Source organism: Rhipicephalus microplus, chromosome X, assembly GCF_043290135.1.
Source record: "Rhipicephalus microplus isolate Deutch F79 chromosome X, USDA_Rmic, whole genome shotgun sequence".
Classification (NCBI taxonomy): Eukaryota; Metazoa; Arthropoda; class Arachnida; order Ixodida; family Ixodidae; genus Rhipicephalus; species Rhipicephalus microplus.
In genome coordinates, this window is record NC_134710.1 from 218,760,685 (window position 1) to 218,784,981 (window position 24,297).

The window sequence follows — 24,297 nt, forward strand, 5'->3', positions numbered from 1 at the left end:
TCGCAATGGGATTCGCGCGGAATAACACAACAGGTTTATCTGAGGGTGACATGACAAATCTGGCAACAAGCACCAATTTTTCTTTTTCTCAAGTTTCAAGTTTTATTATTTCCAAAAACAAGGTACAAAATTTAAGAAATACAGACGAGGGTTCCAGAGCCAGAGACTTTAGTGGGACCCTCGGTTTGTCGATACAAATCGACGATAAAATTTATACAGAGCAACAGAAAATTCTCAAGCACCTCGATGCCCTGCGATGAGTGCGTGCAAACGTGGACGATAATCCACGGTGGCCACTGAGGATGCGGGAAGTCAAGCACGAGTAGGCCCTGTTTGCAGAAAAAGTGCGTCTTAGAACGGGGATATGCCACCGCAACTGCAGCTGCCAAAAAACTTGTTTGGTGTCGCAAATTTAGCCGACGAAGTGGCTGGTGGCACCATCTAGAGAAATTAGGAATAACTTTGTCTTCCCTTCGTCCGTTTGCCTTTTTTGAAAATCTAGTCATATGATTATGAGAGACGCCGTAGTGGAGGGCTCCGGAAATTTCGACCACCTGGGGTTCTTTAACGTGCACCCAAATCTGAGCACACGGGCCTACATTTCCGCCTCCATCGGAAATGCAGCCGCCGCAGCCGGGGTTTGAACCCGTGACCTGGCGCCATAAATTATCAATTTTTGTGTAGTAGAACAGCATTCGCTATGCTATCCTTCGTTATACTTCGGAGAAGCATGGTATTCGCTGCACACCTGCTAGAAATAGTGTGCAATTTTTTTTTATCCACACTGCAAAAAATATTTTCCCTCGATTACGTAAAAAGGTGTAGGTAACATGCTGACAACCACTTCCGTAAAAATAAAATAGTACACCAGAGATTACGTAGAACACATTGAACGTACAGATTGTTAAACTTTCACTGAGATCTCCGCAATGAATAAAGTAAAGGCTGCTACGAAACAAAACCTCCTCCGTAAGGCCATTTATCACACATTATTTATATTACTATTGCTACATGTCCGTAAATAACAAACATGTTTCCATTAAATTCAAAATGAGGCATACGTAATCAGCAGATTTTTCTTCTACAAGTACAAGGTCAATCAAAATTTCCCAGGCCACTATTCCAATTATTCCTGTGGCAGCGTCCCCTGGGAACTTTTGACTGCACCCGCACATGCTAAAACTTTACGAAGTGAATTTAAATGTTTAAAAACCAACAAGGACAAGTTTACTATTCACTGAAATCAGACTTTATTTTTCCATTATCATAAAATGAAATACAGCACAGACATGTTACAAGTTGTGTGAACAAAAATGGTCAAAAAATTATTTTATTTCAGCAGCTTTGTATCTGGAATTTTAAATATGAAGAAGGAATATCATAACTTCCAGATGCCCGAAGCACCTGTGTTGTGTTCTTAGTGCAACAGTATTGTGCAGACTTCTTTTCTGAAAAAGAGGAAAAACATTTTGTCAGCACAACCAGACCAGGCGAGTACAGAGCAAAAAACGTTACGAGCACAATCAATTTATCCATTTGAAAACTCCTAACAGGCCTTGTTAGAGACACTGGATTGCAGCACAAAAATAAATGATCACACATAATAAAATATATTACATTCATATCGAATGACATGGCTGAAAGCACAAACAACTTTATAAGCACACTAAAATATCGGCTAACAATATTAGTTGAAGCAAAAGGTGCAAAGGAGTTATTCAATGTATTAAACAATTCAACGATTAGGGTTATACCATGCAAAATCACCCAGTATTTCTTTGAACATCATGAATATAGCGGAAAAAGTTTTCACATTTCTCGAAGTTTGAAACTCGTCCTGGTCATTTAATTCCGTTGCCGAATCTTTTGCTCCCGAGTTATGAGTCTGCAATATGGCACCGACTGAGCTAAAAGTGGTCAAACAATACATATTTTCAAATGTAGTTTTGAATGCACTCAATAAATGGCATTTCCAGCAAGGTAATGAATTGATCTAACTAAAAGTAATGACTTACTTATGTATATCATTTCTTCAAGAGATTTGGCCACGAGCAATATTGAATAATGTTGCCAGGTTGGGATTTTTTTCTGGTAACTTGGCAAATGCCAAGGACACAAATAGGATATGTGCTGGGGTCCTTTTTGACATGCTGCAAATGAAAAATCATTTATGTACTGAAGTTTAGCAGATAGTCTAAAAAATTGTGAATATCACTTTCTTTGGGAAAAGCTCTGTATTAATTGTCAAAAAGCTTGCCTTGGTGGTCGGACAAAAAATATGCACAACATTCCATTTTGAATCTCTATGTACTACCTCAATATAACTGAAGTTGCTAAAGCGTGTTCTTTTTTAAAGTCGAGAGTATTTTTTGAAATTATGTATCTCCACCAGCTTAACCCCTACTTTACTCAAGTGGCATGAGCACTCGCAAGGGCATTTTTCCACAGACTTCCACAGACCTGAGGTACACACAGCAAGCTTGATGCAGAGCAATTGAAGTTGGAATGGGGCTATCATGTGCATTCTATTGCCAACAGAGGTGCACTACAACGAATGTCGCTAGGGTGGGGAGACCAGCAGCGTAGCAAAAAGATATTTTTCGCTTGGGGGTGGTGTGTGAGGGGAAGGCAACTGCGGTCATACTTTATGTACATTCTTGTGTGTTTGCATGTGTGCATGTAGGTATGCACATGCAGAACTAATAAAATCACAGCATATCTACGCAGTGAATGATGATGTGTGGGGCGAAGCTTCAGAGGGTTTTATCGGTAACCGTGAATCAGTCTGTCTGTCTGTCACTCACACTAGAACCTTCTGCTGAGTCATCGATAAACTAGGCGGTCACGAACCGGTCACAGTAGAAGGATGATCCACGGCTTTACCATACAAAATACCTGGACTGTGCTGGGGTGGGAGGGGGGAGAGAGTTAAGCAGCTCCTCCTGCCTTCCTGGCTACGCCACTGGTGATGATGCCCAGATCAGCCATCAAGCCGTTAAAAAGTATAAAGTACAATGTTATTCCTAACGTACAACATAAACGAGACTATCGCCTTGGCTACTAGTTTTTAATTTAATGTTTTTTTTTGCTTCTGTATTTATATGACAGGCTTTGGGTCTCCGGGAGCAGGGTGCTCTCCTGAAAGCCAGTAAAATAAGTAGTGGTGTTTTACAGTAGCATTTATTAGTGTACTGCATCAATGCTACAAGCATGCTACAAGATGTATGTACTGTATATGGCTAGATATGGTCTTCTCGCCATAGTCCATAGTCCACCATATCTATGGACCATATATCCATATATCCACATATCCACCATATCTATGGACGCTGAGAAGAGTCACCCCTCAACCGGTTCATCGTCGTGCGTTTCAACAGAAAAGCGGGCCGCTTCAACCACCTTCTTCGATTGCACTGTAGTCGAAGCGGCACTCTCATCTACATCAATCACGCCTTGAAATGGCTTCCGCCTGGTCGGGTACTGGCGATGGATGGCGTACATCCAAGTTTTGAGGGCTTTGCCGACATGAATAGCCACCTGAAGCCCATGCTTTTGCGAAATATGGTGTGGTCGCCGTCAACCTGGCTGGACCATGCACCATTGGGTCTGTGTAGCCCACTGAATTGACATTTGCTTTCCCGGAGCGAATTCCCCAGCATGCACGAAGCAAACGGAAGCCAGAGTCGACGACCGTCACCACGAGCGCCGAGGGGGGCAGGCGTCGGTGGACGAGTTACTGACGTTTCCCGATTCCTCGTTGGTCTTACGCGCGCGCACCCGTATTACCACGAGGACGGATTGCGGAAAGATTCGCCCCATTCGTCATCATTCACCTGGTGGATATGGGATGACTTTTATCAATTGGTTGATAATGATATTTGAAAACCTGTATTTGAAGCGGTGCGAAGCCATGACCATAACAGGCGCCCTTGAAACCGTTACAGCTCACCCCGCGTAACCTTCGCAAGCCAAATCTCTTCCCAATTCTATTCGGCACCCGAACTGGTCACATGCGCATCACGTTCTTCAGCAAGCCCAACACCATAGCACTAGAGCAGCACTGTTTTATTCACTACCATTCATTTGTGGTCCATATACTGCTCGTTTGTGCGGGGGAAAGTGCGCGCGCCTCATCAGTCCGGCTGTGGTGCGGGATGAATGCTTTGGGGCGCGCTTTTGGAAACACTGGCTTAGACGCTGCAGAATATATGACCAGATTGAGTGCTCGAATGTGCAAGACCACTAATTTTGTTTACAGGGCTGACGTCTCCTCGATGGGCTAACCGCGAAGACGCGAACGCATGTAAAACACAGGCACATTAGCCCCGCATGCCGTTGCAATTCACGGGAAAAAAACGAAAAGTTACACCATCTTGCGAAGGGGACAATGCCGTGATGCGGAGCGTCGCGGTTGCGCAGCGCGAGCAGTCGGTTTTTTAAAACAACAATCTCGCTAACAGACGCTGCCTGCGTCGGCGTTGAGAGAAACCGCGGGGAGGAGTGATAGAGGAGAGCTTGGAGCCAGCGTACGTTAGCATACTCTCCTTGTTTAGGCGTTGGGAGGCAACTGAGGGTGGCGAAGGAGAGGAGAGAGCGGGAAGGCGGCGCCATTTGCAATGGGCGAGCGAACGCAAGTAGATGCTAGAAGAAATGTGGAGAGCGTAACGTGCAGCTGGAGAGAGAGAAATGGGAGAGTTGTCCATGGCTAGTGTGATTGCGGAATGCGGACGCGTGACATAACCCCGAACTGCGCCGTGTCGCCGGTAGGCAGACAGAAATTAGCTGCCTTCTTCCTTTTTCTTACGAACCACTAACCAACCAAGCAGAGATGATCCGCACCCGAAAGACGCGAACATTCCCTTTTTGCGCCTCACTATTTGACCAAAGTTTATTATCTTTTCAAGCGAAAATTTGCACAATATACGAATGCCATGTGAAATAATTTTCCCCGTGTCACGTGCCTAAGTTGGCGACGTCAGAGCGCATTCGTCTACCTGGAGGACCGACACCACAGCACTAAGTTTACGCCATATCTACGTTTTCGTCACGCGTCTACGCCTACGTCCACGTCAACGGCTCTCATTTTTCGGAGCGCGCTCCGCGAAAAGGAGGGCAAGCAGCGTTCATCTTAAAATTTACCCCTTTTGAGGCCCTTCGTCCTGTAGCATTGCAAACAAATTTGGCAGACGTGATCAGAACGCCCCTTGTATGCATTGTGCTCGTCAGCTCAAAATCATCAAACCTGGTGAGGGCCTCTCTTTAAGATCAGACAACCGCGGAAGCACGACAAAACACACAAAATATGATTGAAATGCATTTACAGTTTTGTGCCACAAAACGAAGAAGCGGCCCACTGATGCGACACAGGTTTTTCCCGTGGCTCTGCATAATGCAGCCCATTTGTGCTTACTTCCATAAGTTTCTTCTCCTAAAGCCACTGAAGAGGTCGTTGCAGCACTCAGAATAAATGTGAAAAAAAAACACCTTCTCCAACTGCTTTCAACAGGTTTACAATATGGTCACTGTTTTAAGGAGATTCAAAAACGAAACCGTCAGTCCAGTAGCGCCACTATAACACTAACCACGCTTTTTAAAACGAAAGTCACGTGAAAGTCTTTTCTTTTCCATTTTAATACAACTGTCAGCAAGGACACCCAGCGAAAGTGAAGAAAATTTACACTTAAAGTGAAAAACAATGTATTATTTTGTTAGCAAACCAGTTACCCAGTGCTCAGTTTTTAAGAAGGCACGTGCGGCATGGTCAGCTGAAAAGGAATCGCCATTAGCATCTTGCTTCTTGGCAGCAAAGGTTGGAAGACCCCGTGCGTGTGAACCAAGTCTGGTGACAGTGAAGCGTTTAGTAACTTAAGCTTCAGCAGCTCCAGCAGACACAGTAGCAGCTCCGATGGTACCATGGCAGTCTAAGCGCCTTGTCCATAGACGACAGGGTTCTTGAAATCCGCGATGTTTGGGCCTCCAACCTCGAGGAAGAGTTCTACACCATCAGGCGCCTGGTCCAAAGGTACCACTACATCGCAATGAATACTGAGTTTTCTGGCTCGTAACGCAGCCCGTTGGAATATTCTGAAGCCTCACCGACTACCAATACCAAACTATGTGTTACGATGTGAACTTGCTCAAGATTATCCAGCTGGGCATCACATTTTTCGACGAGCATGGCAACAAGCCCGAACACATCTCTACCTGGAAGTTCACCTTCAACTTTTGCTTGTCTAAATAATGTTCGCGCAAGGCTCAATTGACCTCCGGGTCAAGTCCGGTATAAAGTTTAGCAGGCATGAAAAGGAAGGAACCATTTGAGTTTCCCAGTGACTCATAACTTCAGGACTTGTTCTATCAGACGAAGTTAACTGGCTCACGTTTCACAGTGGCTTGGACTTCGGCTATCTATTGGAGATGCTTACAGGTGAAAACCTGCCCGTGCCTGAGACGGATTCGTTTAAGATGCTAAAGCTTTATTTTTCATGCATTTACGATGTCAAGTACCTAATGAAGAGTTGCGGAAGCCTCAGAGGAAGCCTACATGAAGTGGCTGGGCAGCTCCAGATCGTGAGAGTCGGATTACATAACCAAGCGGCAAGCGACAGCTTGCTTACTGGGGCGACCTTTTTCAAGATCCGAAAAGTGTTTTTCCAAGACAAGCTGGACGACTCACAGCTCTGCGGTTTTTTGTACGGCCTGGGCGCGTCTTACGGCACTGACGGTGACCAAATGTTCGAAGTTCGCACAAGTGCACGCCATATTGCTCAGATGCTATCGAGGTCCCCCCTGCTCGTCTATCCACACCGATCTCCGGGAACGTCGTGACCTGAAGTTCTTCAAAGCCCTGCCGCAACCAGACTGATGTTTCACTTACATTTGCATTCTCATTTTGGATTGACACAACTTGCATTGCTGCATGTTCCATCAGTGGACTTTTATATAAGTCATACTTTTCCAAACTGCTCCATTTGGTTTTGTACGTTGTACGTTGTACCACAGCCAATATACATATCGCATGTTTTTCGTTGATACGTAGTTTTCTACTCAAGTTCGAACGCTGAAAACATTTAGCGACAATTCGAGTGATCGCAAGCGCATGCATTTCATTCATCTTCGGCTTCAAGCTGCTTTATGGTCTTATCAACGATGATAACTTTCGTAATAAAGTATAGCTATAGTCACAGCGGGGCAGCTCGGGCACTTTTTTTTTTTCATTTTGTCAAACGTAGAGGCAGGGAGCACTAGCGCCGTGATCCTTCAATGTGAGCAAGCGTTAACAATCTTCATGTCCAGGTTATGTGCCTTAGTGTAATATTTTGTTACAGTAGACGTTAACCTTGACACCTGCAGTTTGTGCAAGAATGGACCTTTCCAGATATTGACTGGAAAGTTCCAAGATATTGACTACCTCGGGACCTCCTCCTGCATACTTATTCACAATGTACACTTCTGATGCTAATAAAGAAACATTGATTGATTGATTGATTGATTGATTGATTGATTGATTGATTGATTGACGCGTCCCCCTTACGGCGGCTAGGAAGCATTATGGCAAACCGGATCGCCAGCGGAGTGTCGTCTGCTAGCGGAAGCGTTGGCTCACCCTGTTTCCCACAGCGCGCGAGCGTACGAACGCATAGTTGCCGGAATGTCCCACGTCATAATCCTGCTTCAATCTGCACTCACAGAAGAGGCCTCACCCAGAGCAACATGCAGTCAGAAAGCACTAGAATCTTTGACTTAATAATGACTTGAGAAATTTTTCACGTACCCGCGAAAAGGCCCATTGAATAGCAAACTTTTATCGGCTTTCGCGGCGAGTCCACTGTGTTTCGTTGATCGTATTCACCTGTAGCGGAAGCTTTTGTCATTTCTTTTGTTGTCAGTATGACCGTACAGCTTCATCATTAGTACTTCATGTCGGGGACCGTCACTCGCGGTGTGCTTCCGCATGATACGCTGTGCAAGACCACGCACTTCGCCAATGATAATGTCGGAATCCCACCCTTCCATATGAGTTTTAGCCCCTTTGTGCATTGCATATTTGAACACTTATTGCCTGTTTCTAATGCTGCGTATGAGAATGTTTGCACTTAGGACGCTGAGAGTAGTAAAAACCAGCTACCAGCACACGCAGCATATTTTGCATGCAGTAGTTGCTTTCAAACAACGTAAGACCTGCTGTCTCTGCGTAGTTCTTTGAGAATTTTCGACCTGACTGCGCAAAGGTAATGACTAGTTAACAATAGGAAGAAATATACAACGGAATGAGCGTCAGTGTGCATAACTCACCCAGTATTCTATTTTACTGTTTCAGCTCTCGTGATTGCTTGTTTCACAGTTTATGATTATGCTAATTTAGTAATTTCTCGTTTTATAGATCTCCCTCTCCAAGCTGCCCAAAACATGCAAATGTTCGATCCTGTCACCTTTTCCAAAAGGGCCAAACACAAAATATCTGAAGAACTCTCCTCAGACGTATTCAGAAGGAAACATTGCACAGCATGAACATTCTTACGGTGCTAATAATTCCTAACCATCTCGGCACAGATCGTTTAAGCCAGAAAACGTCTAGGCCTAACTAAAATATCAATGTAAACAAAGCGACAACATTAGCGTTTTCGCGTTTATTGCGTGGTTCATATTTCCATAGTGTTCCTATTACTAAAATAAACTTGTAACAATGCTTCGCGTGGTGACCCGTCCGACATTATCGTTTTCTTTTCCTTTTCACTGTTCTTTAACTTATTGACCATCCGATAAATGGTGCCACTGCCCCAGCTGGGGCACGTAAGCCACGTAAACGCTATTCCGCCCACAACGTACGTTTGCTGCATGCTAACGCTATTCCTGTATATTCCGCTATCACGCTAACGGCAAACTATATAACTGTCTAGTGTTTGACAAGCACAAGGACATGGTGAAAAAAATCGAGCGTGGAACTACGCCCAGAGCACAGTCTCCGGAGATTGCAAAGATCATCACCACCTCAGTGCTACCGAAGGCCTCAGACCGCAGGTGCGCGTGCCTCAACCGGTTCATCGTCGTGCGTTTCAACAGAAAAGCGGGCCGCTTCAACCACCTCCTTCGATTGCACTGTAGTCGAAGCGGCACTCTCATCTACATCAATCACGCCTTGAAATGGCTTCCGCCTGGTCGGGTACTGGCGATGGATGGCGTACATCCAAGTTTTGAGGGCTTTGCCGACATGAATAGCCACCTGAAGCCCATGCTTTTGCGAAATATGGTGTGGTCGCCGTCAACCTGGCTGGACCATGCACCATTGGGTCTGTGTAGCCCACTGAATTGACATTTGCTTTCCCGGAGCGAATTCCCCAGCATGCACGAAGCAAACGGAAGCCAGAGTCGACGACCGTCACCACGAGCGCCGAGGGGGGCAGGCGTCGGTGGACGAGTTACTGACGTTTCCCGATTCCTCGTTGGTCTTACGCGCGCGCACCCGTATTACCACGAGGACGGATTGCGGAAAGATTCGCCCCATTCGTCATCATTCACCTGGTGGATATGGGATGACTTTTATCAATTGGTTGATAATGATATTTGAAAACCTGTATTTGAAGCGGTGCGAAGCCATGACCATAACAGGCGCCCTTGAAACCGTTACAGCTCACCCCGCGTAACCTTCGCAAGCCAAATCTCTTCCCAATTCTATTCGGCACCCGAACTGGTCACATGCGCATCACGTTCTTCAGCAAGCCCAACACCATAGCACTAGAGCAGCACTGTTTTATTCACTACCATTCATTTGTGGTCCATATACTGCTCGTTTGTGCGGGGGAAAGTGCACGCGCCTCATCAGTCCGGCTGTGGTGCGGGATGAATGCTTTGGGGCGCGCTTTTGGAAACACTGGCTTAGACGCTGCAGAATATATGACCAGATTGAGTGCTCGAATGTGCAAGACCACTAATTTTGTTTACAGGGCTGACGTCTCCTCGATGGGCTAACCGCGAAGACGCGAACGCATGTAAAACACAGGCACATTAGCCCCGCATGCCGTTGCAATTCACGGGAAAAAAACGAAAAGTTACACCATCTTGCGAAGGGGACAATGCCGTGATGCGGAGCGTCGCGGTTGCGCAGCGCGAGCAGTCGGTTTTTTAAAACAACAAACTCGCTAACAGACGCTGCCTGCGTCGGCGTTGAGAGAAACCGCGGGGAGGAGTGATAGAGGAGAGCTTGGAGCCAGCGTATACGTTAGCATACTCTCCTTGTTTAGGCGTTGGGGGGCAACTGAGGGTGGCGAAGGAGAGGAGAGAGCGGGAAGGCGGCGCCATTTGCAAGGGGCGAGCGAACGCAAGTAGATGGTAGAAGAAATGTGGAGAGAGTAACGCGCAGCTGGAGAGAGAGAAAGAGGAGAGTTGTCCATGGCTAGTGTGATTGCGGAATGCGGACGCGTGACATAACCCCGAACTGCGCCGTGTCGCCGGTAGGCAGACAGAAATTAGGTGCCTTCTTCCTTTTTCTTACGAACCACTAACCAACCAAGCAGAGATGATCCGCACCCGAAAGACGCGAACATTCCCTTTTTGCGCCTCACTATTTGACCAAAGTTTATTATCTTTTCAAGCGAAAATTTGCACAATATACGAATGCCATGTGAAATAATTTTCCCCGTGTCACGTGCCTAAGTTGGCGACGTCAGAGCGCATTCGTCTACCTGGAGGACCGACACCACAGCACTAAGTTTACGCCATATCTACGTTTTCGTCACGCGTCTACGCCTACGTCCACGTCAACGGCTCTCATTTTTCGGAGCACGCTCCGCGAAAAGGAGGGCAAGCAGCGTTCATCTTAAAATTTACCCCTTTTGAGGCCCTTCGTCCTGTAGCATTGCAAACAAATTTGGCAGACGTGATCAGAACGCCCCTTGTATGCATTGTGCTCGTCAGCTCAAAATCATCAAACCTGGTGAGGGCCTCTCTTTAAGATCAGACAACCGCGGAAGCACGACAAAACACACAAAATATGATTGAAATGCATTTACAGTTTTGTGCCACAAAACAAAGAAGCGGCCCACTGATGCGACACAGGTTTTTCCCGTGGCTCTGCATAATGCAGCCCATTTGTGCTTACTTCCATAAGATTCTTCTCCTAAAGCCACTGAAGAGGTCGTTGCAGCACTCAGAATAAATGTGAAAAAAAAACACCTTCTCCAACTGCTTTCAACAGGTTTACAATATGGTCACTGTTTTAAGGAGATTCAAAAACGAAACCGTCAGTCCAGTAGCGCCACTATAACACTAACCACGCTTTTTAAAACGAAAGTCACGTGAAAGTCTTTTCTTTTCCATTTTAATACAACTGTCAGCAAGGACACCCAGCGAAAGTGAAGAAAATTTACACTTAAAGTGAAAAACAATGTATTATTTTGTTAGCAAACCAGTTACCCAGTGCTCAGTTTTTAAGAAGGCACGTGCGGCATGGTCAGCTGAAAAGGAATCGCCATTAGCATCTTGCTTCTTGGCAGCAAAGGTTGGAAGACCCCGTGCGTGTGAACCAAGTCTCGTGACAGTGAAGCGTTTAGTAACTTAAGCTTCAGCAGCTCCAGCAGACACAGTAGCAGCTCCGATGGTACCATGGCAGTCTAAGCGCCTTATCCATAGACGACAGGGCTCTTGAAATCCGCGATGTTTGGGCCTCCAACCTCGAGGAAGAGTTCTACACCATCAGGCGCCTGGTCCAAAGGTACCACTACATCGCAATGAATACTGAGTTTTCTGGCTCGTAACGCAGCCCGTTGGAATATTCTGAAGCCTCACCGACTACCAATACCAAACTATGTGTTACGATGTGAACTTGCTCAAGATTATCCAGCTGGGCATCACATTTTTCGACGAGCATGGCAACAAGCCCGAACACATCTCTACCTGGAAGTTCACCTTCAACTTTTGCTTGTCTAAATAACGTTCGCGCAAGGCTCAATTGACCTCCGGGTCAAGTCCGGTATAAAGTTTCGCAGGCATGAAAAGGAAGGAACCATTTGAGTTTCCCAGTGACTCATAACTTCAGGACTTGTTCTATCAGACGAAGTTAACTGGCTCACGTTTCACAGTGGCTTGGACTTCGGCTATCTATTGGAGATGCTTACAGGTGAAAACCTACCCGTGGCTGAGACGGATTCGTTTAAGATGCTAAAGCTTTATTTTTCATGCATTTACGATGTCCAGTACCTAATGAAGAGTTGCGGAATCCTCAGGGGAAGCCTACATGAAGTGGCTGGGCAGCTCCAGATCGTGAGAGTCGGATTACATAACCAAGCGGCAAGCGACAGCTTGCTTACTGGGGCGACCTTTTTCAAGATCCGAAAAGTGTTTTTCCAAGACAAGCTGGACGACTCACAGCTCTGCGGTTTTTTGTACGGCCTGGGCGCGTATTACGGCACTGACGGCGACCAAATGTTCGAAGTTCGCACAAGTGCACGCCATATTGCTCAGATGCTATCGAGGTCCCCCCTGCTCGTCTATTCCACACCGGTCTCCGGGAACGTCGTGACCTGAAGTTCTTTAAAGCCCTGCCGCAACCAGACTGATGTTTCACTTACATTTGCATTCTCATTTTGGATTGACACAACTTGCATTGCTGCATGTTCCATCAGTGGACTTTTATATAAGTCATACTTTTCCAAACTGCTCCATTTTGTTTTGTACGTTGTATGTTGTGCCACAGCCAATATACATATCGCATGTTTTTCGTTGATACGTAGTTTTCTACTCAAGTTCGAACGCTGAAAAGACTTAGCGACAATTCGAATGATCGTAAGCGCATGCATTTCATTCATCTTCGGCTTCAAGCTGCATTATGGTCTTATCAACGATGATAACTTTCGTAATAAAGTATAGCTATAGTCACAGCGGGGCAGCTCTGGCACTTTTTTTTTTTTCATTTTGTCAAACGTAGAGGCAGGGAGCACTAGCGCCGTGATCCTTCAGTGTGAGTAAGCGTTAACAATCCTCATGTCCAGGTTATGTGCCTTAGTGTAATATTTTGTTACAGAAGACGTTAACCTTGACACCTGCATTTTGTGCAAAAATGGACCTTTCCAGATATTGACGCGTGCCCCTTACGGCGGCTAGGAAGCATTATGGCAAACCGGATCGCCGGCGGAGTGTTGCCTGCTAGCGGAAGCGTTGGCTCACCCTGTTTCCCACAGCGCGCGGGCGCACGAACGCATAGTTGCCGGAATGTCCCACGTCATAATCCTGCTTCAATCTGCACTCACAGAAGAGGCCTCATCCAGAGCAACATGCAGTCAGAAAGCACTAGTATCTTTGACTTGATAATGACTTGAGAAATTTCTCACGTACCCGCGAAAAGGCCCATTGAATAGCAAACTTTTATCGGCTTTCGCGGCGAGTCCACTGTGCTTCGTTGATAGTATTTAGCTTTTGTCATTTCTTTTATTGTCAGTATGACCGTACAGCTTCATCATTAGTACTTCATGTCGGGGACCGTCACTCGCGGTGTGCTTCCACGCGATACGCTGTGCAAGACCACGCACTTCGCCAATGATAATGTCGGAATCCCACCCTTACATATGAGTTCCAGCCCCTTTGTGCATTGCATATTTGAACACTGATTGCCTGTTTCAAATGCTGCGTATGAGAAAGTTTGCACTTGGGACGCTGAGAGTAGTAAAAACCAGCTACCAGCACGTCCAGCATTATTTGCATGCAGTATTTGCTTTCAAACAACGTAAACCTGCTGTCTCTGCGTAGTTCTTTATTAATGTTGGACCTGACTGCACAAAAAGTCATGACTAGTTAACAATAGAAACAAATATACAACGGAATGTGGGGCAGTGTGCATAATTCGCACAATATTCTGTTTTACTGTTTCAGCTCTCACGATCACTTGTTTCGCAGTTTATGATTATGCTAATTTAGTAATTTGTCGTTCGTATAGATCTGCCTCTCCAAGCTGCCAAAGACAAACAACCGTTCGATCCTGTCATCCTTGCGAAAAGGGCCAAGGACAAAATATCTGAAGAACTTGCCTCAGGCGTATTCAGAAAGAAACATTGCGCAGCATGAACATTCTTACGGTGCTAATAAGCACTCACTATCTGGGCACAGATGGTTTAAGCCAGAAAACTTTGCAGTGGAAGGCTGTTAATGGTAAAAATGTTTTAATAAGCAATAGTTAAAGCCTCATTCAGTGTTGGAAAGGGATAGACGGCCACAGCAGCGCTTACATTAGCTGAGAATGTGAAAGAAACTGACGGCGAGTGTAGCTTTTGTATTATTAATCATGAAACTACAACTAGCGCTCTTTGCCTTGACACAGCCCCGCCGTGGTGGTCTAGTGGCCAAGGTACTCGGCTGCGGACCCGCAGATCGCGGGATCGAATCCCGGCTTCGGCGGCTGCATTTCCAATGGAGGCGGAAATGTTGTAGACTCGTGTGCTCAGATTTGGGCGCACGTTAAAGAACCCCAGATGGTCAAAATTTTCGGAGCCCTCCACTACGTACAGAGTTTCCTAAAATTAACTAGAGGACACTCTGGCGCTGCGATCGCTCAGCGACCATGGGAATGATGGGTAGTACACACATTTGCCTAGTCTTCGTACTTGCGGGCCGTGAATCGTAATTGCGGCTTCGTTTATTACAGGTTACGGTTTTGTTTTGAAAGAAAGAAAGAACCTTTTTGAACTTAGGGACTTCATTGAAAATAGTAAGCTTAAAAGAATAAGGTTGTGAAGCGCAAACGGTGAACATTTGCTAATTTAGGTTTTCCTGAAAAAACAGCTCCAAGCCACACGAACTCACACGGAGCCAGAAGCAGGCCAGAAGTACGAAAATTAGACAAATGTGTGTACTACCCATCATTCCCATCACTGTACCCATGCTCGTTGAAGCGCCGCGTGTTGCAACTCCCATAGACACTAGCGCCAGAGTTCCCTCTAGTAAGTAATGTGGGAAACTCTATGCCACAACGGCGTCTCTCATAATCTTATGGAGGTTTTGGGACATTAAACACCACATATCAACATCATTTGCCTTGACAAAGGGAAAAAGAGAGAGAGATGCGCGAAGCGAAAATGGGTGAGTCCACTAGGTTTATAGTCTATGAAAAGCAGATGCGATTGAACATAACCATGCAGTAAACAGCAAATAAACACTACGTAATCGCGCGAAAACGAAAAAAAACTCGCAGGGTTTCCTATGCATTCACCCAAGGCGACCTGAAGGCGACAGCCGTCTGCTTCTTTCTGTTCAGTCAACTTATTGCCCGCCCGCCCCGCGAATGTTTCTGCACCTAAAGTGGCTTCGCGCTGATTTATGATTGGAGGCATTCCAAACTTCAGCACCTCACCTCGTTCTGCTCGGCCTGCGTCATATTTGTGCCGATAAGACGATAACAAAGCAGTGCAAAGTGACGATGTCGTCTCAAGACGTGATCATGGAACCGTCATGATGACCTTACGCATTCTGGAGATCCGTGATGTCACGATGACGTCGTGTGGTGTCGCCATCAGGCGATGATTTGTGCATCCCTCCTGTTGACGCCGACACCGCGGGACGCCAAAGCCACCAACGGTGAATTTTCGTTTTTAGGCGAAAACCTGAAATGCCTCATCAAACACGAAACTTGACCGTCTGCGTACCACGTCGGCGACGTCGAGTGATCGAAAAAAACCCACCGCATGATGATACCATATATGACGTCATACATCGCCAAAATTGTGACGTCTTGAAAATATCGCGTGACTTCATCTGAACACATCATCGCATGACATCCGAGCTTGGTGCTATGTGGCCCCATCAAGAAGGCAATGCAATATCAGTTTTGCAGTGCCTCCGATTTTGGAGGCAGTGCAAATCTCGTTAGCAAGTTTTTTAAGGCTGGTGTGAATGGTGGCGGGCTGGGGCGTCGGCCGGTGGGTGCAAAAGGGGCATTGGTCCCCTTAAAGCCACATCGGCATCTGTCCACGCCCAAGCTACACCAGTGTTCTCACCCAGCTGCGACGCAACACGGGTTCACACCCACCGCAAAACCTTGCTGACAGTCATAGACGGGCGTGGTAGCATCAGTACATCGACTGGGAAGAAAAAGAAGATGGCTTTCGCCATCGACTCATCTTAGGTGGATGTATAAGGGACTTTGTGAGTTTTTAACGCGGTATGTAAGCCTCTCGCCTTAATAAATTCGCGTAGTTAATTACAGGGTAAACTGCAGGTGTCAGCCCCCTAATCACAGTGAGGACACAGATAACAAAGGTCCAACTTAGCTGGAGCACCACGAACATCGAAGCTATGAAGTAGCCCCAAGCAATGAGTGAATAATATAATTGTTGACGTTTAACGTCCCAAACCCATCATGCGATTATGAGATATGCCGTAGTGAAGGGCTCCAGAAATTTAAGCACACGGGTCTAAAGCATTTTCGCCGCCATCGAAAATGCGACTGCCGCGGCCGCGGCCAACACGCAAGTCGCAACCTGCGGGCTAGCAGCCGAATGCCTTAGCCACTAGACCACCGTGGCGGGTAAGCAATGAATGAAATGTCCAGTGACTTTCACGTATATCCCAGCACCAAGCAAGTGTGTCCACCGCTTTCCTTATTCGGCATATTCAGTGATGATTACGATTATTTGCTATGAACAACACGGTCGAGTATGCGTGAATGAAAGTCAGAGCGATCAGAAGAAGCGTTTCTTCACACTAGCAGCTCCTTACACCAGCGAAAACCACTCACGGTGCGCGATGAAAGCAGGCGAAAGCGGGAAAGCGTCGTCTGCTCTGACCACTGGCGCTCCGCTCTCCTATAATGCCCCAGAGCCGATTCACCAAGGGAAGGAGCCGCGCTGCTATTTCTGGAAAGGTCAATAAGGCTTGATCCTCAGCGTTAGCATGCACTGCGTCGGAGTGAGGGGGGGCGTTTCGGAGTAAGCCGCTAGATGGCGCAGCATGTAGAGCAAAATTTTGAAAAATGCAGTTGCCGTATCTCTCTATATCCGTATCTATCTCTATCTCCGTACCTATCTATCTCCGTATCTATCTCTATATAGCTTGTTGCAAACTCGTCTTATCGTCAGTAATTTGCCGCTATATACTTGGCATACCCAGTACCAAGTACAGGAGGACTCTATTCTGTCAAGTGCGAGACCCAAGGACACTGCCATAGTAGAGTACCGAGCACTCTATATCGTTAACCACTTTTTCCAAACACTCATACAATCACAAACGCTACCACCAAACAATTTTTGGTCTGGCGTCCGTTTCTTGAGTGGTAGCGTGCGTGAATGAGTGGGCATTTCTAGGGACACCAAATTGCGTTAAATTACAATATGTAGATGCATTTTTCAGGGAACCTGAGTTTCGCACTTTCCACGTGCCGCTCTTTCACAATTAGCCAAGTGCAGCCACTCGCAATACTGAGCTGCAATCAAGCCAACTTGTCGATCGTTCGTTTTTGGGTACCACTGCTCTGAAACTGCAAGCTCGCTTTTTTCATGCTCATTCTGATTAAAAAAGAAGCGTACTTTAAATGAAGGTTCAGCAGCCCTTCCGTTAGGATGCCCATTAGGCTTAGCATTTAGAGTTGAACGTGATAGCAATATCCTGTCCCTATAGTTCATTTTTCGTGCACTTAGTGCATGAAATATTTTCGAACTTGCTGTGCAGCACTAGGTTGCCTTAGTGGAATAGGCGCAGTAACATGTGTGCCTTTTGTAGTCGGTGATTGGTTTTGAACCATGAAGTCTTGATAATCACATGTTGTGACGCCCGATGGCAATGCGTGCTTCTACCACACATTATAACTGCAATATTAACGCAATAGCGCTAACGAGCATGTTTCGCAGAAATTCCGGCGTCGATATCAGGGTCGGCATCATTGTTTGTGAGCGAAAAATCATCTTATGCATGACTGAAATATCGAGAACTATGCAAATGAGCTAAATGATAACAAAATCCTGGTTGAGAGTGGGGACCGAAATAAAATCGTTGGGTCCGAGTGGTGATTGAACCCGGATCGTTTGCGTGGCAAGTATATGTTCTACTACACAGCCACGTATACACGTGTCTGCTTGTGAATAAAGTGAAAACAATTTTCTCTGCTTGGAAATGCAGTTAAAGTATGTTTCATGCTTTACAAACACACGTGTCCAGGATTCACTATGCAACATAAAGTATTGCAGTAATAGTACTTTGTAGAAGCACCCAGTTTCAAGATAGGTTAAGAAAATTGACATTGGAGGCAAAGTTTATGAGGTTAGAGCATACGCCACGGTACCCCACGACGCTTCTAAAGGAGCGATTTACGGGATCCTCGTAAGCAATACACAGGACATTGTGACGCAAAAGATTGTGAATGCGAAAGACCTGCTAGTGCTGCAGGCCAAGAGAATCAAGAACACTGGGACAATCATTGCGTTCAAAGGACACAAAGTGCCGAGATTCGTGAAATATGGTCCTTCATTTTTTCAGTGCTCCCTTTAGGGCAAGCACATCGACATTTGTTAGGTCTGTGGAAAGCTGGGACATTAGTCTGACGTGTGTCCGAACCCAGCTGAAACTATCTGCAAATGTTGTGAGATCAAGAACCCAGATAAAGCGCACAAGTGCAAATCAAGTTGCACGCTGTGCAACGGTCACCACCCCACGTTAGAAAAGTAGTGCAAGAACAGGTTCTTAGTGCCATACGTCGTCAGACGCAGACGTTGGAAAAGGTCGCGAGCAGCCGCGGAAGCATGTGACGCATCAATGACATCAAGTCCAGACTTCAACGACAAGCAGCTGTTCCCACCCGTCGGGGTTCAATGCATCCAGACTACACAAGAACAGGATGGGCTCCCTGTGAGCCCTGCACGTGGTGGTTGGGCCGCGTCTGCAGGGCCGCCTTGCTGTCGCACAGGACTGCAATTGGCTCAGCAGGGACGTCCTCAGGCAGCAGGTCCGCTGCTAGGCGTAGTCCCGCCAGCTCCGCTGCCGTCGAACTCACCGGGAAGAGTATCGACACTGCCTGCTAACGGCCCGAGATGGGATGACACAAGCAGCCGCTGCGGTTCCATCTGGCATGACGGATCTGTCGATGAACACTTGGAGCCAGCCTGCCAGTTGCTCGAGGAGCTTGGAGATGGCGGTCTGTTGCAGTGCTGCAGAAGGCGTTCTGGGCTTGGTTGCTCAATCCAAGGACAGGTGGACCTCAGGTGTCCATCGACGGTGCGAAGGCGGGGTCACCGGGTCTTTCGGATCTGGCACCATCTGGTGGTATAATGCTTAGAGAGCGCGAATCCGTGACCTCAGCGAGCTGCAAAGGCGCTCCAGGAGCGTCCTGCCGTCGGTGGCATGGCGAGGGTGGTTGATGTGCCCCAGCGCACGCTGCAGCATGCGCAGGGACAGGGACCACTCTCGGGCCTCAGCCAGGGTTGCTGCCACGGTGGAATGTTTGGGGAGACCCAGGATGGCCTCCACTGCTCTCCTGTGATGTCCCTCCAGGTCCATTCTCCTGGTGTCAAGGATCCCAGTGGGTAGGCGCAGCAGTACTGAGGACGCCGAAACCTGGATGAGCCGTAGTGCCAACTTGGTGGAGAAGCCGCCGTCACGCTGTTGGAGCTTGCTGATGGCCCCCTGGACACGTCAGATCTCTGTGCTGGCGAGCTTGGCAGCTGGGATCTTTGTGAGCCAGTGGTCGATGACGAACCCCCGGTACCTCACAGCCAGCTTCCAAGGCAATCAGCGATTCCAAGGCAGGCAGCGTCCAGGGCCACCTGCAGTGATTTCCTGATGGCTCGAGGTGTCATTTTTAAATGCGAATGCATTTCTTAGTCGGCTATTTCAGGCATTCGGCGTTGTGCATCGCAAACGCGGCTTTCCGCTTTCACACTCCTCTCCCATGGCAACAGCTACGGGCACGCGTGCTTATCCTCGCCCCTAGAAACCGGAGCACGTGGTGCGAGAGAGTGTAGGATGCAGTCCTTCCCCGCTCTTATGTCTCGCCATTCGCTATCTCTCCTCTCTGCGTCCCAGTTTGCTATTTGCTCGCGCCTCACTCTCGAACGTTCGCTGGCTGGGCGCCCTCAAGCTCGAGATGCCACTGTGCAACGCCAACGCCGAGATCGCTTTTTGTTTTGTTCATTTCATATATTTTTAACCGTGCACGCTAGGTACTAGAGCCCACGACAGAAAAACACCACATGCGTCGACCGGCGCTATTGGCTGGACGGTGAAATAAAAAGCATTTTTTTTCCAACTCTGGGTCCTCACATGCGAAACACCGTCATGGACGTCATGCAATGCATTCGCATTTTCTCACGATTCCTTACGAGAGGGATGAGGGGCACTTTTATGCAATAACATTAAGGATCTCTTCTCCCGACGTACCATGTATTTGCACTGCGTTTTGATCGCTTAGGTTGTTCAAAAAAGGATATGGGGAAGGGAGGGGGCAGCAGTAAAACTTGCGGGAATCGAAAGCACCCTCCCATTTGGCACATCGTTACTCAGTGGGCGTGTACGCTGGCGGCGTGTTGTCGAAACATATCGCCGGAAATGTATGGGACAAATGCTGCATTGCCATTGGCTAAAAGTGGTCATGTCACCTAAGTAAGCTGCTTTCCGTATTTTTTGTTGGTTTTTTTTTCAAGCGAGATGGCAGTGACCACGTCCAGGTTGTTTTGCGATGAGGAAACGTACGCTAAACGTGCCAAGTGTCGCGGAAACGCGTTGTGTGTTTTTACACAGCTGGTTCGCTCCAATTTTTAGGGGCGAAGCTAATCCGTGGGTCTGTCCCTCCTAGCTGGTACGCGACCGCCTGGATTTATCACCCACTCAGTAGGTGGGGATGAATGACAGATGGACGGACAAACGAACAGACAGGCGGATGGACAGACAGACGATTCATGGTTTACCGATAAAACCCTCCGAAGCTTCGCCCCACTCATCATCATTCACTCCGTGAATATGCTGTGATTTTTTTATTTACTACGCGTCAGTTTGGGCTACCAGCCGGCGAAGAAGACCTGGCACTTGTACAACTTTGGATGTCAGCTGTTTTAAATAAGTGATTGTCTCACGTGTAACATTTACGCTGCGGTCTTCTGTTTTGCGCGTACGCAAAAGCAAGGCATTTTTTTTTTTTACGTTACTGTGGTTTTGTGACAGGTTACTGGTTCTCGCTACCCCGCGCGATCGCCCAAGGGTCCTTTGCCATCTTTTGATATAGCACCATGCACCACCTTCCAGATTACGCGCTATTACCGTACACAGTAGTAGTAGTAGCGGTTGGTGCCTAGGCCTTCGCTAGATGGTACTACAGATTTAAGAAAGACACTAAAACGCGCATTAATGGGGCCTTCTTTTTCACAGACTATAGTGAAATGCTGTGCACACTTAGCAGGTAAAACTTAACATACACGAAAACAAGAAATCGTGTGTCGAAAGTAGGTCATCTCTTTGCCAGTCCTTATTAAACTTCAAATCATTCGATAGCTCTGTCACATCATACGTAGAGAAAGTGCATTTTAAACAAACGTCCAAAAAATGTTTAGTGCTGTTTTGGAAAAATTGACCTTTTTTTCGGAGGCGAGTTTCCTTTACTCTACTAATAGCCTGTATATAGAGACGGCTCTATGCAAGAGTGACGCTTCGCAGGAAATGCTGATCAGACATTTTATTGTGATATTAAAGTCATACTTCTCGCGGCGCACCTACCGACATCGACCCTATACCATCACTCAGGCCGCAGTACTAAACGTGGTGAAACGTTTCTAAACGTGTCCCTGGTGTACCCTGGTGACTTCAAGCAGCAGTCTAGCTATAGTAGTGGTTACCTCAAGCACCAAAACACAAAAATGGCAGCTTAAAAAGTTTTGTAGTGGCAAAAGCAAGGCGCTTCTCGGGAGGCTAAGAAAAAGTGCCACCCGCATCTTTCCACGGTGGGAACTCGAGTAAATGCGCCCGCGAGTGATTGGGATATTGCATGAATGTTGCGTAATTGGGTATGGTTCGGGAATGCTTCGTTATTTCATGTTTATTGTTCTTATTCATTGAACGAAGGAGAAGCGCTGCCTTTAACGAGTGGTGGGACGCTGATATGCGGTCTAGTGCCTACGTATACAGGGTGGCCGGTTGTGCAGCTCGAGCAGTCCGTTTTTACTAGCAGGCGCTGCCTGTGTTGCCCTTGCGAAGAGGGAGAGGGGAGGGGGGCAAACAGTTGGCACGAGACGCAAGCATGCGGCACGGCACGCGAGCATGAGTAGTGGGATGTGGACAACGCCGACGCACGAAGCGTGACATCATGCTACTAAGAAATGCTTCGCATTTAAGAAGCGGATGCCACCGGTGGCGCTGCTGTATAGCTACCACTATAGGGTGCCTCGGTGCGCGCGGCCCCGCAAGCGAAGCGAACATCGAGGCACTCCAGTTACCGCTAAGGTCCCTAGATAAAGCAAGTGGCTAAGGTAGCAACAACATCCCCTTTCCTCCTCGCTTATGTTCTGGGCACACCACCTAGAAGGTTGAAAACTTTCATAAAAAAGAGAACGTTTTGATTCAGTTGCTATGGGGAATAGATGCAAATAAAACAAAATGGAAGGAAATGATTCGTAGAATAAAGAGCACAAAAGCCAAGCGAAATGTATGTACTCAACTGGCAATGTTGTGCATGGGTGCTATTCTGGACACTATCTAATTCCGCCATATTGTCAAATTTTGCAATGGCGGCATTTTAAGCGAATCAGAGAGGTCGTAGCAGCTTTCTTGGCCAATTAGCATCGATCAATGGTGGAATTCGACAACATGGCATAATTCGACAATGTCCAGAATAGCAACCCTGTTCCATATTTCACACGGTTATTCATGGCATTTCGCATCGTACATCGTGGTTCACCCAGTTCTCTGAATGTGTTTTGCTCGTGTTTGTGCCGTGACACAGTGAAGGCACTTCTTGGTGGATCCTGTCAGTCACCACAGGGCGTGACATTGTGACGAGTGATTACAGCCGGCTTATGCACACGCAAAGAAAAACCGTGGCCAGACTGGTAAGAACGCTTGACTAGCAGCACTGCGATGACAGTTTTTTTTTTAACGTGCCCATTTTGACAATCGTCATGACAGGTGACTCTGGTGTGGTGCGCGGCACTTCCGAAAAAGTTAAGAGTTCTACCATGGCCACTGGATAAAAAAGTTTTTTTTTTTAATCCAGAGGCCGTGGTTCTACCGGTGAGATGTCACGAAGCAGCACATCTCGGCTCTTTTTATGCCACGACGGTGGCTCGAACTGGTCAAGCGTGAAATGTTCCTGAAGGTGCGTTCATTACACCCTGCAGCTGTTGTGTACGTGCATACACACAAGTAAAACAACTGGCATGCACTAGAAAAGGATTAGACGCGCTCCTGGCGTTTCAACAAGAACCGGCAAGTAGAGGCTCGCTTCGCAGATCCGCTTCGACGTACGTCGACAGCGTTGCACGAAAGCGTTCGGGTGAAATGTTTCATCGCTACACTTCAAGGTGTGCATCATTTTGGATAGCACGATGTACGTTGAAAAGAGCGAAAGCGTTTTTTGTTATTTTAGGGCAACACAGCTTTATTTAAAAACTCGGATGTTGCATTGAATACGCACCGCGAAACAATCTTGACCAATTTGGCGCCAGCGGCCAGAAGTCAGACATTGTGGCAGTTGAGGAAGTGTCCCCCCAGGTGTCACAAGTGGGTCAAAAATTGTGCCCGTGCTGCGCTTACCAAAGCAGTGGCGAGGGAATCTTTCGAGACATTGTACTCTTCCTCACTCTTTCCCTCCCACACCCCCTTCTGAGCATTGTGTCTGTCTTCGCTCGACTGCGGCCGGGCTGCGAGTTTACAAAGGCGAGCGGATAGACCCCCCCCCCCCCCAATGCACTGCGCCAGGCGCTCTTACAAGGCTCTCGGAAGCTTCGCGCTCATTGGTTCGTACGTGATGTCGTCAGCAAACATGGCTGCGCCCAGGACGATGCTGCAGGAATTCGCGTGTCGGGCGGGGGCACAGCTGATGAAGACGCCGCGACGAAAGCGAGAACAAAGTTGACGCTCGCACGCGTACTGGCGAACCGCCTACAGTGAATGGGAAGATGGCGCTATCAATAAGTTGGTGCTACCAAGGTTGTGCGCACGCCTGTGTCGACGCTGCCGCAAGACTCGTCGCTCCGTTTGCAACGGTCGCCGAAAGCATCGAAGTCGGCACAGATATGCACTGAAAAATGGATGATGACGGTTTGAAGAGTTCATGTGCGGACTATATAACAATAATCGTAACTCGATAAAATTTATTGCAGCTCGAAGAGCCGGTTTCGG

At 47.3% G+C, this 24,297-nt stretch overlaps 1 protein-coding gene, 1 long non-coding RNA gene and 2 pseudogenes across 5 annotated transcripts in view; 3 read left to right on the forward strand and 1 right to left on the reverse strand.

Annotated features, from left to right (window-relative positions):
* Window positions 1-24,297, forward strand: part of LOC119187546 (large ribosomal subunit protein eL14) — a 223,761-nt gene that overhangs the window by 98,656 nt on the left and 100,808 nt on the right. The window lies entirely within an intron of this gene.
* The window catches only part of LOC142775984 (uncharacterized), a 31,677-nt gene continuing 8,606 nt past the window's right edge, over window positions 1,227-24,297 (reverse strand). Inside the window, exons 4-6 of one of the 3 annotated variants that reach the window (XR_012887209.1) lie at window positions 15,449-19,736; window positions 2,016-2,150; window positions 1,227-1,448 (exon numbers count right to left, since the gene is read on the reverse strand). This is a non-coding gene — a long non-coding RNA (uncharacterized LOC142775984). Of the gene's footprint in view, window positions 1,449-2,015; window positions 2,151-15,337; window positions 19,737-24,297 lie in introns of all 3 variants that reach the window. The other 2 variants (XR_012887208.1, XR_012887210.1) reach the window with 2 other exon arrangements.
* LOC142776954 (CCR4-NOT transcription complex subunit 7 pseudogene) lies at window positions 3,487-6,828 on the forward strand (annotated as a pseudogene).
* LOC142776957 (CCR4-NOT transcription complex subunit 7 pseudogene) lies at window positions 8,921-12,719 on the forward strand (annotated as a pseudogene).